Source organism: Triticum aestivum, chromosome 7B (genome assembly GCF_018294505.1).
Source record: "Triticum aestivum cultivar Chinese Spring chromosome 7B, IWGSC CS RefSeq v2.1, whole genome shotgun sequence".
Classification (NCBI taxonomy): Eukaryota; Viridiplantae; Streptophyta; class Magnoliopsida; order Poales; family Poaceae; genus Triticum; species Triticum aestivum.
Window position 1 is genome coordinate 244,430,926 of NC_057813.1, and position 21,363 is coordinate 244,452,288.

Here is a 21,363-nt window from a genome sequence, read left to right on the forward strand (position 1 = left end):
CCATCACATCTACTGACCGAATCTTCTACATCAGCATGAGCCGTCAGCCAATAAAATCCATGACGAAAAGCTTTGGCCACAAGGGACTTTGAACCAGCATGATGACCACAATCTCCTTCATGAATCTCACGACCCTCCTCAGGAGAGACGCAACACTGAAACGCCCCAGTGACACTGCGATGGTGTGTCTCGCCATTGGGAATTGTCATTGACTTAGACTGCCGGGTTATCTGCCTGGCCAAAGTCTCATCCTCGGGTAACTCGCCCTGGGTCATATAAGCCAAATATGGTACTGTCCAATCCGGGATAGCATGAAGAGCCGCTACCAATTGTGCCTCCGGGCCAGGGACACCCAGATATTCCTTTGTAGGCAACTTGACAGAAGGGTTATGCAGAATATCTAAGAAAGTGTTAGGTGGCACCGGCTTACACTATGATCCCAACCGGCTCAAAGCATCAGCCGCCTCATTTTTCCTGCGATCAATGTGCTCCACTTGATAACCCTTGAAGTACCCAGCAGTAACATCAACTTCGCGGCGGTAAGCCGCCATGAGTGGATCCTTAGAATCCCAGTTGCCTGAGACTTGTTGAGCCACCAAGTCTGAGTCGCCGAAACATCTCACCCGGCTTAAGTTCATCTCCTTAGCCATCCGAAGACCATGGAGCAAGGCTTCGTACTTAGCTGCATTGTTAGTACAGGGAAACATCAACCTTAGAACATAACAAAACTTGTCACCTCGAGGGGGAGCTAAGACAACTCCAGCCCCCGAGCCCTCCAATTGCCTGGACCCATCAAAGTGAATAGTCCAATATGTGTTATCTGGCTGCTCTTCAGGCATCTGCAGCTCTGTCCAGTCGTTGATGAAATCCACCAGTGCTTGAGACTTGATGGCAGTGCGAGGCATGTACTTTAAACCATGAGGCCCAAGCTCAATGGCCCACTTGGCAACTCGTCCTGTGGCTTCTCTTTTTTGAATAATATCTCCTAAAGGAGCAGAACTGACCACAGTGATGCACTACAAAAAAAAGACACATCCGTGACATTTTGGGTCGAACGAATTTTTTTCTGTCATACTTATGACACTTCTATGATGATAATTGTGACAAAACCCGGTATCATCATAGATGTGGTGGGCTCCTACTTCTAGGATAAAAATCATGACAAAAAATGGGCTTTTCATCCTGGGCGGGCCAGAGACGCAGTTGCATGAAATTCTTTGGGCCGTTCATGATGGAAAAACCCGTGGTAGAAGCGAGGGCGTGGAAAATATCGGGGTGTTCCCAGTTATAGTGGGTGGTCAGGGCCGAGCGATGCACAGAGGTTTGCGCGTTTCGATCATACATGCACGCGCGTGGGTGTGAGGCATTGGGCTCTAACTGAACCCGAGCGAGGCATTCGCCTACTGAACCCGAGCGATTGCACTGCAGGCTACGCGTTGTTGAACCCGAGCGATCAATCGATGGCTATTAACTGAACCCGATCGAGCGATTCCTTCGCTACTGCTGCTAACTGAAGCCAATCGATGCTGCCTCTAGATGAATAGTGAGCATTGCTGGGGGTGTTTGGATGAACAGTTCCCGGTGGGGGTGGATGAACAGGACCCCGTGGTGTTGCCTCTGGATGAACAGGACCCTGATTGATCGAGACGGTTGGGGCTGGATGAACAGGACCCCGTGGAGGGCTGGATGAACAGGATGACCCCATGGAGGGTTGGATGAACAATAGACGATGGAGGGCTGGATGAACAGTAGCCCGTGGAGAGGGCTGGTTGAACAGTAGCCGGTGGAGTAGCGCGCGGTGGAGGCTGGATGAACAGGAGCCCGTGGATGAACAGTCATAGGTGGAGGCTGGAGGAGGTCGACGATGGATGAATAGTAGCCCGTGGATGCTGGAGGAGGTCGATGGTGGAGATGAACAATATCCTGTGGAGTCCCGTTTTGCGGTACGCCACACCCCTTCCAATGAACAGGACCCCCATTTCGACCGTAGCGCTCCAACACAAGTCCGTTTCCTCCGTTTTGTGGTACGCCACACCCCTCCCGATCAACAGGACCCTGTTTTGACCGTAGGAGGTCCAACACAAGTCCTTTTCCTCTATTTTGCAGTATGCCAGACCCCTCCCGATGAACATGATCCTGTTTCGAACGTGGCCGGTCAAATACAAGGCCGTTTCCTCCTTTCTGCAGTACGCCAGACCTTGTTTCCATCGGCTGTTCCGTCCAAGCCGGTTGGCTCCCACGCGTTCCGTTGCCTCCCGATGAACACGGCGCATTCCGTTGCCTCCCCATGAACACGATGATGACGCAATTTCTCTCTTCCGACCCAGCCATGTACACGAGCCTGGCCATACGTATGCGCGAGTAGGCGTTCAAGACCCCGCCCGTATGTATGTACGTGGCCGTATTTTCTTTCTTGCACACTGGCCGCTGTACGTACGTGTACATGCTACGTGCGCGCCTCTACTACGACACGTGTGCGCCTCTACATCGACCAGTATGTACGTACATGTTCACGACCAGAATGACAATGCTACATACACTTCGACCAGGTGGGTCCCGACTATCAGGCACTTCCCTGCGTGCGAAGATGTAGCTGGTGGGTCCCAGCAGTCAGGGGGGGGGGGTGAATTGTTTTTTTTGCACGAACGCAGTTCCTTGCGTGCAAAGATGTAGCTGGTGGGTCCCAGCAGTCAAGGGGGAACGTTTTTTTCGTGAAATACAGTGGCCCGTCCGGTGGGTACCTGCTGTCAGGTGGAGGAGTAATTATTTTACGTGTAATAAGGAGCCAATTCCTTGCGGCTGCCCTGGACCCAGTTGTCAGCCTATCAACATACAGTACTCTTCCGATGGAAGTCTTTCCATAACCACATTGACCACGCCACGCCGAGAGCACCAGGGCGATGGATGACGGCGAGGCCTAGGAAGGGGACAACACGGAGCCGGCGAAGACGCGGTAGTGGATGCCCACGCGTAGAGGAGTATGAGGGTTCACTGGTTTGGCTGCAGTGTGAGGCTGTCGTCGCTGCAGAATAACAGGGGGTGTGGGTGAGTAGAGGGATGGCCTGGCCAGCGGTGGGAGTAGTAGGGGGCGGTGAGGCCTCTGCGGCATCACAGCCGACCACGGGAGGCAGGAGCACGCGGCACGATCGACGCTGGTTTGGGCGGCTAGAGCAAGAAGACCAGAGGTAGGAAGCACTACGGCCGTTGGATGGACATCGTACGGTCACTGGAGCTAGAATCGTTCATATTGACTAAGTTGACAAAGCACTCCGTCCCCGTCAACTTAGTTGGCTTAGAAGTCAGCCTCCCACTATCGCGGGTCCCAGCTAGCAGGGGGGTATTTATTTTTTTGTGCGTAATAAGGAGGCACTTCCTTACGTGCGAAGATATAGCTGGTGGGTCCGACCTGTCAGCGGGTGAACATTTTTTTCGCGAAATACAGAGGCCCTTCCGGTGGGTCCCAGCTATCAGGTGGAGGAATCATTATTTTGCACGTAATAAGGAGGCATTTCTTTGCGTGCGGCCGTGTACCCAGCTGTCAGCCTCTCCATGCACAGTCTACTTTCGATGGTGTCGTTCGTTGACCATGTTGACCACGCCGCATCGAGCGCATCCAAGGTGGTGGACGACGGCGAGGCACCGGACAGCAACGAGCCGGTGATGGGAAGACGCGGGAGTAGAGTCGCAGACAGAGAGGTGTACGAGGGTTAACTGGTTCTAGTGCGGTGTGGTTTGGCAGTCGGTGGAGAAGAACAGGAGGTGGGGAGGGGTGGAGGGATGGCCTGGCCAACGGTGGAGTAGCGCTTCACAGCGAAGCATGCTAAACAGAGCTGCTAGCACCAGGAGGCGGGAGGTGGTCCTGATGGTGCTGGAGGAAGAAGATGAGAGATTGAAGATGGATGTCGGTCGTTGGACGTAAATCCAACGGCTAACGATGTCAGAATCATTTGTTGACTAAGTTGACAATGACTTGCATTGGCTTCGACCTATTGGCCCACATTTCAGCCTCCAAAAATGTGGCACGTATTCAACCCATTTTTTCAGAATTTACAGTTTTTTTTGCGGGGTAGAATTTACAGTCAATTTGATCTTTTTTTTGAATTATAGTCCATTAGCTGGGCTGGGTGAATAAATAATGTAGTGTCCATGCAACCCATTTATTTCTTTCCTAAAAAACTATAGGCCATTTGCAGTTTCTCGAAATACATGATTTTGCTGGGTTGATTCTAATTATAATGTTGGGTTGGGCCAGCAATGTTATCAAAAAATAAACAAGGCCTGAGCGTTTTGTTATAAATATATTTAAATAATAAGCGATTTATTATTACATTCATCCTTAAATCTTACCAAGCTTTTGTACACAGTCACTAGGATTTTCGTGCCAAAAAAATCTAGGATTTTATTGTTAAGAAATTATTTTTATAAGTTAATAAGATGTGGGATATTGTTTTCTTACATATGTAAGTATCTATTAAATATATGATGACAATAAAAATAATATATAATAACATATAAAATAATTTAAATATATATAATATAGTTAGAAGGGAAACATAAGTTGGACCAGGCGTTCCTATTCTTATATAGAAAAATAGAACAGACCTCTGCGTTTTCTTCAAAAGAATACATAAATTGGGTTGCTGATGTTTCAGGAAAAATAAAACCTTGGATGGGAGGTCCATAGGCCGGTCGATACAAGACGGCCCTCAAGAAAATACAAACAGGCCTATGGGCCTCCCATCCGAGGTCGTGGGCTGCGCATGTTAAAAAAAGAAAGCCTAGACGGGGCAGCCCAAAACCCAGCTGATACTTGCTGCGCTAGTGATAATAAATGATACCTGCCAGCTCCCCGGCTTGGTGGGTCCCGACTGTCCGCCTCTCCACGTACAGTCCTCTCCAGATTCCTCTCATTTGTTCAGCATGTTCACAACGGCAGACAACGATGTCGCAGCGAGTGCACAAAGGTGCAGGAGGGGATCCGACCACCTGAGGAAGTGCCTTATTAATAACGAAACTACTGAACTAGCCTAGTGGCCAAGTGACACTAACCGACAGGTGTTCCGCCCAAGTTCGATTCCACCTGGGCAGGGAAAGTATCTCCAAATTTTTTGCATCTGCCTTTATTGACATGTGGGTCCCCATTGTCATCTACGCACACCACGTCCAACACTTGCCAAAACTCCGTCCCTCGTTTTCTCTGTGTTTCATACACTCGACATTGTGTGTGCATTTTGAAAATAGCATATCTTTTTAACTGTGCATCATATGAAGATGTGCTATGCATGAATGTTGATCAGCATGATGTTAACTGGCTGGTAGTTCCATTTTCGACCATGAATAAAACTTCCAACATGATGTTAACCCTGTTTGAAAAGGTCGTGTTAATATAAATGCTCTGCCTCTGAAAGTTGCAGTTTTTTATCTGAAACTGAACTTGCAGTTTCTTATCTGAAACTGAAACTTGCAGTTTCTTCTCTGAGAATCACATTGTCTACACTTTTATACTCCTATGAAACTACATTTTTTAAGTGCTAAAAATAGATCTCTAGAATTCATAAAATACTTCATATGCTCAATACTGCAAATCTGAAATTCAAATGACATTCATATCTGAAAGTACTCTCAAACTACACAACACAAAACACAATTCACAACCTGCAAATACTGACAACCCTAAGCTCCTCCTGACAATTCACAGCCTGCCCGACTATTGGGCTGGGGGTAGTCCCCTCCTATTCCTCGGCGGCAGACAGCCGCCCCGTGAGACGATGTGAACGGCGAGGGAGAGGATAGCGGGGAAGCATCGTTGGGCCAACTACTTTTCTCCTCTTGCAGTTGGGTTCGGTCGACAAAGACTCCACCGGCTCGCTCTGGCACGACACCCTCACAAACGACACCCTGTAGATGCTCGATCCTTTAATCTCTGGTGGATGCTCCATCTGGGATCGGTACTCCCACCACCGCTCCCTCACGATCGGATTCGGTGAATCTGTTTGCTCCATGGCCTAGAGGAGCAGCTCTATGTACTCCCGCGCGACTCCCTCCAGGAGTATCGCCGCCTTTTCGCTCTGTTGCAGATATTTGGCCATGGATGTCGCCGTCGCTACTAGTTGGTCCTTGTTGTCAAACCAAGACTATATCTCCAACATCCTAGCTAGCTTCACAGGGTCGCCGTCTGTGATCCTCACGTATCAGTTGTACTCCTCCATCGATCTACTTCTCCGCAGCACCTTCACTCGCCGACGGTGGTTTTTGAGTGGAAGAGGAGAGGAGCAGCGCTGGTTTTGGATTAGAACGGGAGAGGTGCGATGCTGGTTTTGGATTGGAACAGGAGAGGAGGGGCGGTGGTTTTGAAATGGAAGAGGAGAGGAGCGGCGCTGGATTTAGATTGGAACAGGAGAGGAGCGGCGGTGGTTTAAGAGGAGAAGAGCGGAAGAGCGGCGCTGGTCTTGGAAGTATTTTTTTGTTTTGCGTATTTTGGGTCAAAGCTTGACCATGTACTCTATTTGACAAGCAAAATGTGAATGCATGTCACCAAAAATTGTATCGTTTGGTTCGTATCTGAATGTACTTTCAAATTATATTATTTTTGCAATGTATAACATATATTTTGTTTGCGAAAATCATGGTCAATTATGACCCAGAATAAAAGGGAGACTAGTTAATGTGGGGTCGCTTTCTTAATTGAAGGGTAAATTGATTTTGATTTTCATCCACTCACAGCGCGTCGGCCCTCTCTTCCAATCCTAAATCGCTGCCGCACGCTCCTCTCCCTCTTCTCCATTGCAAAACCACCTCCTCTCCTCTCCATCATCTCCATTCCAAAAGCACCATCTCGCCTCTCCCTCTTCTCCATTGCAAAACCACCTCCTCTCCTCTCCATCATCTCCATTCCGAAACCACCGTCTCGCCTCTCCCTCTTCTCTATTGCAAGACCACCGTCTCTCCTCCCATATTCCAAAGCTAGCACCGGACCACTAATAAGGACATCTATAGAGAGGATGCAGCAGCGAATCAGGCAGATCACCGGCGGCGACCAATCAAAGCTAGCCAGGTTGAAGGAGATCCTTACTTGGTTTGACAATGAGTGGGATATTTCGAGGACAGTGAGGGCCATGTGGCAATGTATGCGAAAGAGCGAGACAACGACGATGAGGGTGGCGATGTACATGTACTCCTCGACGCAGTCACGCCGCAGTCCTCCGAGTTCATCGAGTATCTCCTCTGGGCGATGGAGTAGGCGGATTCTCCCGAGGCGACAGTCAGGCGGAGGTTGTGGGCATACAGGTCGAAGGTCGAGAATCCAGAGGATAACGAATTGATCGAGTACGGTGTGCCATTCGTGAGGGTGCAGAGCCAGTCGGAGCCACAGGATTATTTGTTCTCCCACTGCAAGAGGAGGTCGGATGGCGCGACATCGCTTCACCGCCATTCTCCACGGTTCCCTTGACGCTCGCCTCATTTCAACAGCGGCGGTAGGGTTTAAGGTAAGCTTTGCACTAACCTAATCTTCCACCTGCTCATGCTTACAATCAGTGTGACAGCTAATGAAAATCATGCTTACAATCAGTCTCCGAGTACTATGCCAATCACCCTAAAATAGCTCTGGACCTTTGGGTCAAAGTTGTGACACTGTGTACAAATAAACAAAAATAATTGGTGCTTCTTTCAGAAAAGAGTACTCCCTAGAAAACTGCGAATATAAGCTACTAGTATTGGGTTAGAGGATTTACTGCCGAGAAAGATTAGTCCATAGAGGAACATGGTTGGTGTCGGTAATTTTTACTTGGCACACCTCGCACTCTGCATATATGCTGGTTCCATACATACATTTGTGCAGTTCCACCAAAATGCAACTGAATAACCCTGTTTGCACAGATAATAAAAAAGCGTGATTACATTATAGTGGCACTAGTTTATAAAACACACAAAATAAATAAAAGAAAATATGCGATAGTATCATAGTATGCCATGCTGCGAGGGCGAGATGGGCCCTGCGACGCCTCATACGGTACGCCTCATACGGTACGCCTCATACTGGAAATCGTCCCAAGTCTCCCAGATACACCTTCTGCCAGTGATGAACATCAGTGTACAACGGTAGTACAAGGAGGGGCCTTGAGACATTCAAATCTCTATTTTTCTGCAGATTAACTAAAATTAAGCACCCCAGTTTGCGGAAATGCTTAAACATTAACAACAGGACTAGTTGATGAAACATACATTAACAAAGAGAAGCACTTTCTTTATCTACATTGGAAATGAAATGATAGAGAGGACACTCGCTCTATTTTAACTCTATTATTACTTCATTTTATCAGTGACACTAGGGTCGAGTAGGTGGCAAATGAGGTGTACAGTGCGTCACAAGGATGGAGGCCGGGGGTGCTTAGACTGGGATGCTAAAGCTGGCTCTTTCAGTCACCAACATGGATGATTCAATTCATGGGACCTTTTGGTGCAGTTCACCTAAAATGAAGCAATGTCCCATGAGCTAGCAACTTCTTCTTCATTTTTTTAAGAAAAGGGATCCAGCCCCGGTTCCATTTCCATCAGAAAACGAAACCCACACAACTTCTTCTTCATTAGTTGCAATAAAATTGAGCAACATCAAGGTTGGTTGTGAAGCTCCTGGAATGTTCAGTTATAAATTGGATATCATTTGTGCAGTTCAACTAAGATCGAGCATGAAATGTACATATCTGTTTGCACAAAAAAGGTGGAAAGGAGGGTGACTAACAAGTGATGAAACATGCATCAAATGAAAAGAAGCATGTTCCTTATCTGAATGGCAATCCTATAAGGACAGTAGCAATTTCTAAAGCAGTAGCATTGCTAGATATTAGTGTGGGCATTAGGATTAACTATTACAACCGTTAAATACGACATTACTTTAATGATGCCATTGCTTCATTTTACCAGCAACATTACATTAACAGCTACTACAGAGTCGGTATTTGGGCACGGGAGAGTAGGCGGACCAAGACAGTTGCATTTCTAACGAAAAGAAGCAACTTATCTTAATGGGAAATTTAGCAGGACATGTAAAAAAATGCCATTGATTCATATTATTGGAGGCATTACATTGAAAACAACATTGGTTTAACGTGTCCTTACTTTTAATAGTGCGACTGCTACATTTTACCAATGGCATTACATAAGAATGGCTCGGGGCAACAAACATCACAACAGGATATCTGGGTTGGTCCCATTTTTTTCGGTATAGCCACCTTATACTATGTGAGGCTAGCAAATCTAGTGCTGGACTTACTATGTTGACTTGTCCCCCAGTCCCCACTTTCTTTCCTTTTTCAACCAATAGATCGGGTTTATATTGAGTTTGTACTGCATTTCCCTTTATTTCCCTATTAGACCTAGAGACTAGTTGGATAGCCAGTGTGTGCTACTTTTCACCCCCATTATTTCCTCTTTCGACCAAGTCCTAGATTCAGGTAACAAATCTTCCCCCACCCCCACCCCCTTTCTTCCTTGTTTGAACCAAGTAGTACTAGATTCAAGTGCATGAACTAGTTTTACCTCTTAACCGTAAAAATTTAGGTGGTTTTCGAACAGCCGATCGATCCTATCTATGAGGGGGCCTGAGAAATAGTAAAAGATACAAATGCAGCAACGTCAGGAGCTCGGGAAGTAGAGCAAGGCCAATTTTGAAGGAAGTTATACCTGAGGGTCGTCGGAATGTCGCTAGGTGGGCGGCGGGAGGCCGGATCTTCCCACACTACGACAGCGAGGAAGAAGGGGTCAGAGGCCCTCCCTCACCGGCGGTGCTTGGGAGAGAACGGTAAGGCACGCTGATCGGGACGCGCCGATAGTGGGTAAGAGCCGTTGCCAAGGACGACCGCATGAATGTTGCACCTTCTCACCTTCCCCGGCGGAGAGGATCCAGCTGGATCTGTGATCAGCAGTGAGCAGAGAGAGAGTGTGTGGCCACCGCTGTCATGTTTAGATCTGGAGAGGATGAGACAGTGTGAAGAGAGCAACACTAGAAAGCAAGCGCAGAGCTGCCTATATAGTGGACTACTAGTTTTCTTTTGTCTACCGGAGCCGGCTTGACCTCGTCAATGACTGTCAAGAAGTCTTCATGCACGTGCCCCGGAGGCGCAGTTGTCGTCATTTTGATCTGAAGCATCGGATTATAACATATAACACGAAAAAATGCCACATGACAAGAAATCATAAACTCACTGCCCAAAGGAGACAACATGAATCCCGACGGACAAACTAGACGAGGATCAAAGCTCAAATTAAAGATAAACTCGTAGAAAAGGGGTCCGTCGATAGATGTCCTAATTAACATAGCCGCTTGACCTAGATGGCATCCGAGTAGTCTTCGTGCATGTGCCCCCAATGACTAGCCCAACTCAGTTGTCGCTGTTTAACCCTCGCAGTGATCCGAAGCACATGACACCTAATTTTGCGAGATGACAAGAAACCTTTTTTTAGATTTCTCACCAGAACTACAGCCCTGTACAACACAACTTGCACGATATGTAGACGATAGCCAATCCAGGCATGTCTGCTGGAGTCTGGTCACATGCATGGACGAACTGATCTTTCGTGTCTTGCAGGGATCGTCCAGGCACCAACGTAGTACAACACTTCTCTAGTACTATCGCTCGTCTCTCTCTTCTATTAAGTCACCCGACTTGCGGGGCCGGGGAGTGTGCCTATGGTCGGTTCTCAATTGCGGTCCCACATGTGTGTGCAAATGCAATATGACGCGCGTTCCATTTAGAGAGCAGCGTGCCAGACCGACCGACCGTCTGGGGTGCGATGCGAATGCGACGGGCGTGTTGTATACTCCATACATGTGTACCACCGTTTTCTTGAGGCTTTGCTCCATGGCGCAATCCATGGATACAAAATTAGTATACTGTACTATTTAAAAGTTGAGGGCGGGGCTTTTCCTGCACAGTAGGCGGGGCAGTTCCGCCTAGTCGGTTTGACAGAGACGCGAGAAGATGAGGGAGTAGGCTGCTGCAAACGTAGGGCTGTGTGATTTGACAGCGAGTTACTGCTGGACAAGTGGGGCCCCATGATTTGACTTGCCATTATCATTTTAACTATGGTGCTACGACCGGCGTGAGTCTCCTGATTCCTGACCACCTCCATACCGGTGCCTCTCGCAATGCTCCACCATGTAGAGTCTGGCTCTTACATAAGAGCCCACTTCTCCACTTTTTCCTTGCCTCTTTCCTCCACATATGCAAAAATGCCATGTAAAGCGGGCTTATAGCCCACCATTGTACTTACTTGCTCCTACAGGTGCTAAGCCTACCACATAGGCATAAAGTCCGATGTGGCAAGTTAATTAAGAAGAGAGAGACTAGCTTGGTGACCCAAGGAAGAAACGGTGCTAAGCGCGTGTACCTAGGTGAAAAGACAATTTTGAGTCTATAGTTAATTAAATGAAGCAAACTTAGCAACAAAAAACTAAGCACCTATGCATTGGGGACTTGATTGCTAAGTCATTTAATGCCCTTAGCACCTCATCTAAGCACCATTTCATTGGAAGAGATCACTCCTTGGAAAATGCAATAAATACTACGAAGAAAAAGATAGAGAGAAGTAAAAAAATACACTTATAGCCAACCTTATAGCTAACCTTGTTGTAGTATGAGTGACTAAGTGATGACTATGTATGAAATGCCAACATCAGATAGCCTAACGCACCGTGTTAAATCTCCAAGGGCGTGACTGCGCAAGCGAGGCGACGATCGTGGTAGGCGCGACCATGATACGGGCTGCTGGTAGCCCTTGGATCTGAGATCGAATGGTCGCATGCTAAGTTGTTGAAAATTTGCAGAATAACCCTCCAGGATAGGATATTCACCCATAGGTCTAGAATCACGCCATGCAACCATTCGATCTCTGATCCAAGGGCTCTTGGAAGCCCGTATCATCGGAGAATGGAAAGCCACTACCCTGTCGTTCGCACGCTGACAGTTCGCTCCTACTCGTCCCCGCACGTCCTTTAATATTACGGAAGCTCGCTCCTACACTACAAAAAATACACTTCCGTGATGATACGTGTTTGTCACAGTAGGTCGGGTTTTCTGTCATGCATGTACATCCATGACGATTTTATGACAGAATCAAGATAGTCATACCTGTGCTGTCGTAGAAGTGTTCCATGACATTACCAAAATTATCATCACGGAAGTGTCCACTTCCATGACGATAAATCGCGCGTCATAGAAGTGCTTTCGTCAAGGGTGACCAACACGTGACATCCACCGTAACGGGACGCCGTTAACTGTCGTTAACCTATCAGGTGCGTTTTTTGGATCCGATAACCCGCTAACAGCCACGACCAATGCCGATTTTCCACGTGCAAAATTCTCATTGGCTGACGGATCCACGTGTCATCTCTGTGTTGGCACAGGTGTCACTCATCCAATGGTCGAGATGGGCCTATGATATGTTGACACGTGGACTGATACGTCTCCGTCATATCTATAATTTTTGATTGTTCCATGCCAATATTATTCAACTTTTATATACTTTTGGCAACGTTTTATACTATTTTTGGGACTAACATATTGATCCATTGCCCAGTGGTAGTTCATGTTTGTTGCATGTTTTATGTTTCGCAGAAACCCAATATCAAACGGAGTCCAAATGGGATAAAAACGGACGGAGAATTATTTGGAATATTTGTGATTTTTGGGAGGAAAAATCAACGCGAGACGGTGCCCGAGGGGGCCAGGAGACAGGGGCGCGCGCCCCAGGGAGGCAGGCGCGCCCTGGGTACCCCGTAAGGTGGTTGACACTCTTCTACTACCACAAGAAAGCTAATTTTATGAGAAAAATATGGGCGAAAGATTCACCCCAATCGGAGTTACAGATCTCCGGATATAAAAGAAACGGTGAAGGGGCAGAATCTGGGAACGCAGAAACAGAGAGAGACAGAGAGACAGATCCAATCTCGGAGGGGCTCTTGCCCCTCCCATGCCACGGAGACCATGGACCAGAGGGGAAACCCTTCTCCCATCTAGGGAGAAGATCAAGGAATAAGAAGAAGGGGGGGGGGCTCTCTCCCCCTTGCTTCCGGTGGCGCCGGAGCGCTGCCGGGGGCCATCATCATCACCGCGATCTTCACCAACACCTCCATCATCTTCATCAACATCTCCATCACCTTCCCCCATCTATATTCAGCGGTCCACTCTCCCGCAAACCGCTGTACCCTCTACTTGAACATGGTGCTTTATGCTTCATATTATTATCCAATGATGTGTTGCCATCCTATGATGTCTGAGTAGATTTTCGTTGTCCTATCGGTGATTGATGAATTGCTATGATTGGTTTGAGTTGCATGTTTTATTATTGGTGTTGTCCTATTGTGCCCTCCGTGTCGCGCAAGCATGAGGGATTCCCACTGTAGGATTTGCAATATGTTCATGATTTGCTTATGGTGGGTGGCGTGAGGGACAGAAGCACAGACCCGAGTAAGTAGGTTGTTTGCGTATGGGATAAAGGGGACTTGATACTTTAATGCTATGATTGGGTTTTACATTAATGATCTTTAGTAGTTGCGGATGCTTGCTAGAGTTCCAATCATAAGTGCATATGATCCAAGAAGAGAAAGTATGTTAGCTTACGCCTCTCCCTCAAATAGAATTGCAATAGTGATTACCGGTCTAGTAACATAGTCAATTACTTAGGGACAATTTCACAACTCCTACCACCACTTTTCCACACTCGCTATATTTACTTTATTGCTTCTTTATCTAAACAGCCCCTACTTTTTATTTACATGCTCTTTATTATCTTGCAAACCTATCCAACAACACCTACAAAGTACTTCTAGTTTCATACTTGTTCTAGGTAAAGTGAACACTAAGCATGCGTAGAGTCGTATCAGTGGCAGATAGGACTTGAGAGAGTATTTGTTCTACCTTTAGCTCCTCGTTGGGTTCGACACTCTTACTTATCGAAAGAGGCTACAATTATCCCCTACACTTGTGGGTTATCAAGACCTTTTTCTGGCGCCATTGCCGGGGAGTCATAGCGTGGGGTGAATATTCTCGTGTGTGCTTGTTTGCTTTATCACTAAGTAATTTTTATTTGCTGTTATTAGTTGTTTTCTATCTTTAGTTATGGGTAGGAAACGCAAAATACCAAAAAAAAGTTGTACCTACTGAACCTCTGGTTGAGGAACCACTCAAAATCTATCACACTCACGAAGCTTTTTACTTGGATCATCTTCGATCCCTTTGTGCTCATGCTGAAACCCCAACTAGCTTAGTTGAGGGAAAATCTTTAGATGCGCATGCTTGTTATGTGCGACACCGTATTTCTGAAAAAGGGAAACTTTTACTGGATCAAATTTATCGTTTGCAATGCTATGCTTGGACTTTATGTGAACTATATGATTTTACTTGTTGTTCTGAAAACCCTAAGAAACACCTTCCCTATCAATGCTTGTCTAGTGATAATGGAATCGTATCTTCGTATGTTAAGGGTGTTTATAATTACTATGATGTTCAACAAATTGAAGAATTTGTTGCTTTTAAGGGTGCTTATGAGATTGCTTCTTTGATTGAAAAGTATGATGCTACTCTCTATAAATTTGAAATTTTTGCCATACTTGAATATTGTTATGATAATTATGCTTCTAATGCCTATGTTAAACTATATATTGAGAAAGTCTCCGCTGTCCAAGAAGAGAATAATATTTTGCAAGAAGCTATGGAAGAAGAAATTGATGAAACTATGAGCTCATTGGATGAAAAAGATGATGAGGAGAGCGAAGAGCAAAAGGAGGAAGAGCAGATTATCTACCCGTGCCCACCTTCTAATGAGAGTAACTCTTCAACTCATACATTGTTTAATTCCCCTTCGTGCTTACCGAAGGATGATTGCTATGATGATTGTTATGATCCCGTTGATTCTCTTGAAATATCCCTTTTTGATGATGCTTGCTATGCTTGTGGCCAAGATGCCAATATGAATTATGCTTATGGAGATGAACTTGCCATAGTTCCTTATGTTAAACATGAAATTGTTGCTATTGCACCCACACATGATAGTCCAATTATCCTTTTGAATTCTCCAAACTACACTATATCGGAGAAGTTTGTGCTTATTAAGGATTATGTTGATGGGTTGCCTTTTACTACTACACATGATGATTTTTATGAATGTAATATGCATGTGCTTGCTGCTCCTACTTGCAATTATTATGAGAGAGGAACTATATCTCCACCTCTCTATGTTTCCAATATGATAAAATTGCAAGAAACTGCTTATACTATGCATTGGCCTTTACTTGGTGTGCATGAATCGTTCTTTTATGACATGCCGATGCATATTGCTTGATATATGTTGCTTTGTGCTCACTACTAAATTACAAATCATTGTTAATTAAAATTGGCTTTGATATACCTTGGGATCCGGGTGGATTCATTACTTGAGCACTATATGCCTAGCTTAATGGCTTTAAAGAAAGCGCTGCCAGGGAGACAACCCGGAAGTTTTAGAGATTCATTTATTTCTGTTGATTGCTTTTATATAGTTTAAAAACAAAAAAAATAAAGAGGGGAACTCAAAAGTTTTCAAAAAGGAAAGTGAAAGTAAGAGAGACAAGCCTTGTTGAAGTGGGAGAGCTCCTTGAACTTTGTTCATGCTCACGAAAACTTTGTGAATCTTAATTACATAAACTTTTCATCAAAAATAATTATCCCCTTGCACAATTCCATTGTATTATAAAAATAATGTGCCAAGGTTTTCCTTTAGGATGTTTACAATGCTTGTTGGTTTGTACGGTGCAGGACAGAAACTTTGGCTGTAGTGCGCGATTTTACATTTTTAACTGGAATGTGAAATGGTTCTGATTCTTTTTGCGCTGTCTTTCCGTACAAATTGTTTATTTTTCCCAATTTTTGTAGAATTTTTGGGGTAGCATAAGTATGGTGGATGTTCAGATTGCTACAGACTGTTCTTTTTTTGACAGATTCTGTTTTTGATGCATAGTTTGCTTGTTTTGATGAAATATATCAATTTATATCAATGGATTAAGCCATGAAAAAGTTATATTATAGTATACACAATGCAAAAACAAAATATGAATTGGTTTTCTACATTACTTAGAGTAGTGATTTGCTTTATTATACTAACGGATCTTACCGAGTTTTCTGTTGAAGTTTTGTGTGGTGAAGTGTCTAATCGAGGAGGTCTTGATATGAGGATAAGGAAGAGAGGAAAGAGCTCAAGATTGGGGATGCCCAAGGAACCCCAAGTAAATATTCAAGGATACTCAAGCGTCTAAGCTTGGGGATGCCCCAGAAGGCATCCCCTCTTTCTTCAACAAGTATCAGTATGTTTTCGTATTCGTTTCGTTCATGCGATATGTGCAAGTCTTGGATCGTCTTTTGCATTTAATTTTCACTTTTCTTTATGCACCATGCTGGTATGAGATAGTCCTTGATTGATTTATAGAATTCTCATTGCACTTCACTTAAATCTTTTGAGTATGGCTTTATAGAATGCTTCACGTGCTTCACTTATATTATTTGAAGTTTGGATTGCATGTTTCTCTTCACATAGAAAACCGCCATTTGTAGAATGCTCTTTTGCTTCACTTATAATTGTTAGAGCATGGGCATATATTTTGTAGAAAGAATTAAACTCTCTTGCTTCACTTATATCTATTTAGAGAGATGACAGGAATTGGTCATTCACATGGTTAGTCATAAAATCCTACATAAACTTGTGGATCACTGAATATGATATGTTTGATTCCTTGCAATAGTTTTGCGATATAGTGATGATAATATGTGGGAGGTACTAGTAGATGGTTGTGTTCAGTAAGGATGTTGGTGTTAAGGTTTGTGATTCCCGAAGCATGCATGTATGGTCTACTAACTATGTAACCAAACTGGCGTGCATTGTATTTTGATTATTTATCTTTGCATGAAGGTCGGGGGCGCGCGATGGTTAACTCCTACCAACCTCCCCCCTAGGAGCATGGCGTAGTACTTTGTTTTAAGGGATAATAAAGTTTTGCAATAAGTATGTGAGTTCTTTATGACTAATGTTGAGTCCATGGATTATACGCACTCTCACCCTTCCATCATTGCTAGATCTTTGGTACCGTGCATTGCCCTTTCTTACCTCGAGAGTTGGTACAAACTTCGCCGGTGCATCCAAACCCCATGATACGATATGCTCTATCACACATAAACCTCCTTATATCTTCCTCAAAACAGCCACCATACCTACCTATCTTGGCATTTCCATAGCCATTCCGAGATATATTGTCATGCAACTTTCATCATCATCATATACATGACTTGAGCATTCATTGTCATATTGCTTTGCATGATCGTAAGATAGCTAGCATGATGTTTTCATGGCTTGTCCGTTTTTTGATGTCATTGCTATGCTAGATCATTGCACATCCCGGTACACCGCCGGAAGCATTCATATAGAGTCATATCTTTGTTCTAGTATCGAGTTGTAATATTGAGTTGTAAGTAAATAAAAGTGTGATGATCATCATTATAGAGCATTACCCCATGAAAAAAAAGAAAAAAAAGAAAAAAAGAGAGGCCAAAGAAGCCTAAATAAAAAAGGGGGCCAAAGAAGCCCACCAAAAAAAAGAAAAAAAAAGAAAAGGGGCAATGTTACTATCCTTTTACCACACTTGTGCTTTAGAGTAGCACCATGTTCTTCATATAGAGAGTCTCCTATGTTATCACTTTCATATACTAGTGGGAATTTTCATTATAGAACTTGGCTTGTATATTCCAACTATGGGCTTCCTCAAATGCCCTAGGTCTTCATGAGCAAGCAAGTTGGATGCACACCCACTTAGTTTCAGTTTGAGCTTTCATACACTTATAGCTCTAGTGCATCCGTTGCATGGCAATCCCTACTCCTCGCATTGACATCAATTGATGGGCATCTCCATAGCCCGTTGATTAGCCGCGTCGATGTGAGACTTTCTTCCTTTTTGTCTTCTCCACATAACCTCCACCATCATATTCTATTCCACCCATAGTGCTATATCCATGACTCACGCTCATCTATTGCGTGAGAGTTGAAAAAGTTTGAGAATACTAAAGTATGAAACAATTGCTTGGCTGACACCGAGATAGGCATGAGGGGTACCTTGTGTGAAGAAAAGGGAGCATACAATACTATATGATTTTGTAGGGATAACGTTCTTGAAGCATTGATATTTTGAAAGACATGATTGTTTGTTGGGATGCCCTAAGTATTATTGTTTTTATGTCAAATGATAGACTATTGCTTTGAATCACTCGTGTCTTAATATTCATGCCATGATTAGATATATGATCAAGATTATGCTAGGTAGCATTCCACATCAAAAATTATCTTTTTTATCATTTACCTACTCGAGGACGAGCAGGAATTAAGCTTGGGGATGCTGATACGTCTCCGTCATATCTATAATTTTTGATTGTTCCATGCCAATATTATTCAACTTTTATATACTTTTGGCAACATTTTATACTATTTTTGGGACTAACATATTGATCCAGGGCCCAGTACCAGTTCCTATTTGTTGCATGTTTTATGTTTCGCAGAAACCCAATATCAAACGGAGTCCAAACGGGATAAAAACGGACGGAGAATTATTTTGGAATATTTGTGATTTGTGGGAGGAAGAATCAAGGCGAGACTTTGCCCGAGGGGGCCAGGAGACAGGGGGCGCGCCCCAGGGAGGCAGGCACGCCCTGGACTCTCCTGGGCACCCCGTAAGGCAGTTGACGCTCTTCTTTTGCCGCAAAAAAGCTAATTTTATGAGAAAAATCTGGGCGAAAGATTCATCCCAATCAGAGTTACGGATCTCCGGATATAAAAGAAACAGTGAAGGGGCAGAATCTGGGAACGCAGAAACAGAGAGAGACAGAGAGACAGATCCAATCTCGGAGGGGCTCTTGCCCCTCCCAGGCCATGGAGACCATGGACCAGAGGGGAAACCCTTCTCCCATCTAGGGAGAAGGTCAAGGAAGAAGAAGAAGGGGGGCTCTCTCCCCCTTGCTTCCGGTGGCGCCAGAGCGTTGCCGGGGGCCATCATCATCACCGCGATCTTCACCAACACCTCCATCATCTTCACCAACATCTCCATCACCTTCCCCCATCTATATTCAGTGGTCCACTCTCCCGCAAACCGTTGTACCCTCTACTTGAACATGGTGCTTTATGCTTCATATTATTATCCAATGATGTGTTGCCATCCTATGATGTCTGAGTAGATTTTCGTTGTCCTATTGGTGATTGATGAATTGCTATGATTGGTTTGAGTTGCATGTTTTATTATTGGTGCTGTCCTATTGTGCCCTCCGTGTCGCGCAAGCGTGAGGGATTCCCACTGTAGGGTTTGCAATATGTTCATGATTTTCTTATGGTGGGTGGCGTGAGTGACAGAAGCACAGACCCGAGTAAGTAGGTTGTTTGCGTATGGGATAAAGGGGGCTTGATACTTTAATGCTATGGTTGGGTTTTACCTTAATGATCTTTAGTAGTTGCGGATGCTTGCTAGAGTTCCAATCATAAGTGCATATTATCCAAGAAGAGAAAGTATGTTAGCTTATGCCTCTCCCTCAAATAGAATTGCAATAGTGATTACCGGTCTAGTAACATAGTCAATTACTTAGGGACAATTTCACAACTCATACCACCACTTTTCCACACTCGCTATATTTACTTTATTGCTTCTTTATCTAATCAACCCCTACTTTTTATTTACGTGCTCTTTATTATCTTGCAAACCTATCCAACAACACCTACAAAGTACTTCTAGTTTCATACTTGTTCTAGGTAAAGCAAACACTAAGCGTGCGTAGAGTCGTATCAGTGGCAGATAGGACTTGAGAGAGTATTTGTTCTACCTTTAGCTCCTCGTTGGGTTCGACACTCTTACTTATCGAAAGAGGCTACAATTATCCCCTACACTTGTGGGTTATCATGGAACGACCCAAAGTGGCCCACAAAGTTTAAATGGGCCGGCCCAACTGAAGGTCCATAGGATTTAGCGGATCATAATTAGCCGGCCCAGCTAAAGGCCCACAAGATTTTGCAGACCATAATGGGCCGGCCCAGCTAAAGGCCCACAAAATTTAGCAGACCATAATGGACCAGCCCAGCTAAAGGCCCACACGATTTTGCAGACCATAATGGGCCGGCCCAGCTAAAGGCCCACAAGATTTTGCGGACCACAATGGGCCGGCCCAGCTAAAGGCCCACAAGATTCTGCAGACCATAAAGGGTCGGCCCAGCTAAAGGCCCAACATTCTCTGTAAAATCGGCCCGTCAAAGGCCTATCCTAAACTTGTCATCAACGTGGCCCATGGTCACTTCTGGCCCGTTAACAGTCCATTAAGTAATTGGGCCGAATTACGGCCCGATGTATTTCTGGCCTGTTAAAGGTCCTGCTTCATTTGGGCCCATTTACAGGCCATCAAAACTTTCGGCCCATAAACGACCGTGAAGGATTTGGGTCATATTCCGCCATGTCTGACATTCGGCCTGTTAGAGGCCCACTATAGACTTGGGCCACTTTCGACCTGTTGTCATTTTTGGCCTGTTAACGCCCGACGAAAACCATGGGCCATATGTGGCCCAACGTCATATCGGGCCCATTAACGACCCATATAAAAATGACGATAATCTAGCCCGGACGAAGTTCTAGCCTGCTAAAGGCCCGTGTATTAGGTCGACGCATTTACATCCCGTCTGAATTTCGGCCTGTCAACGATCCGCATCGTAAATGGGCCACCATTTCGGCCTGCTAAGACCAGTGGGTTATTTGGCACAATCAGGGCCCAATCTCACTTTCGGTCTATTAAAGGCCCATGTTTTTTATGGGCTCGAGATATTTACACCTGTAAATGGCCTATTTTTACGGAGGGCCCAAATTATGTTTAGGCCTGTTAAAGGCCCACTATGGGCACAGGCCTACCAGAAAAATATGAAAGCTTATGCTGATTTAGGCCCAGATATTTTTAGTGGGCTACATGCCAATTTCGGCCCATAATCGTTTTTAGCCCAATTGGAATGGGCCCGACGAATGTTGGCATGTTGGGCTCCTACGAAGCTTTCGATCGAATACATTACTAAGATAAACCTACACTATACAAAAATAGCATCGTAATTACTGCAGCCTGTGGCAGCATCATAAATGTTGTATCACAACAAAATAAATTCCAACCATACAACAAAAGGCCTGTTGGCATAAAGTTTACAGTCCTTCCAGATAAAAGCACCATCAGATGTATAGAAGCATAGATCATTTGACCCGAGTGCTAATGTTTCAGGCTGTAGAATCTGATGGAGCAGCACAATCTCCACCTTTTTTCCGCCATTGCTCTTGAA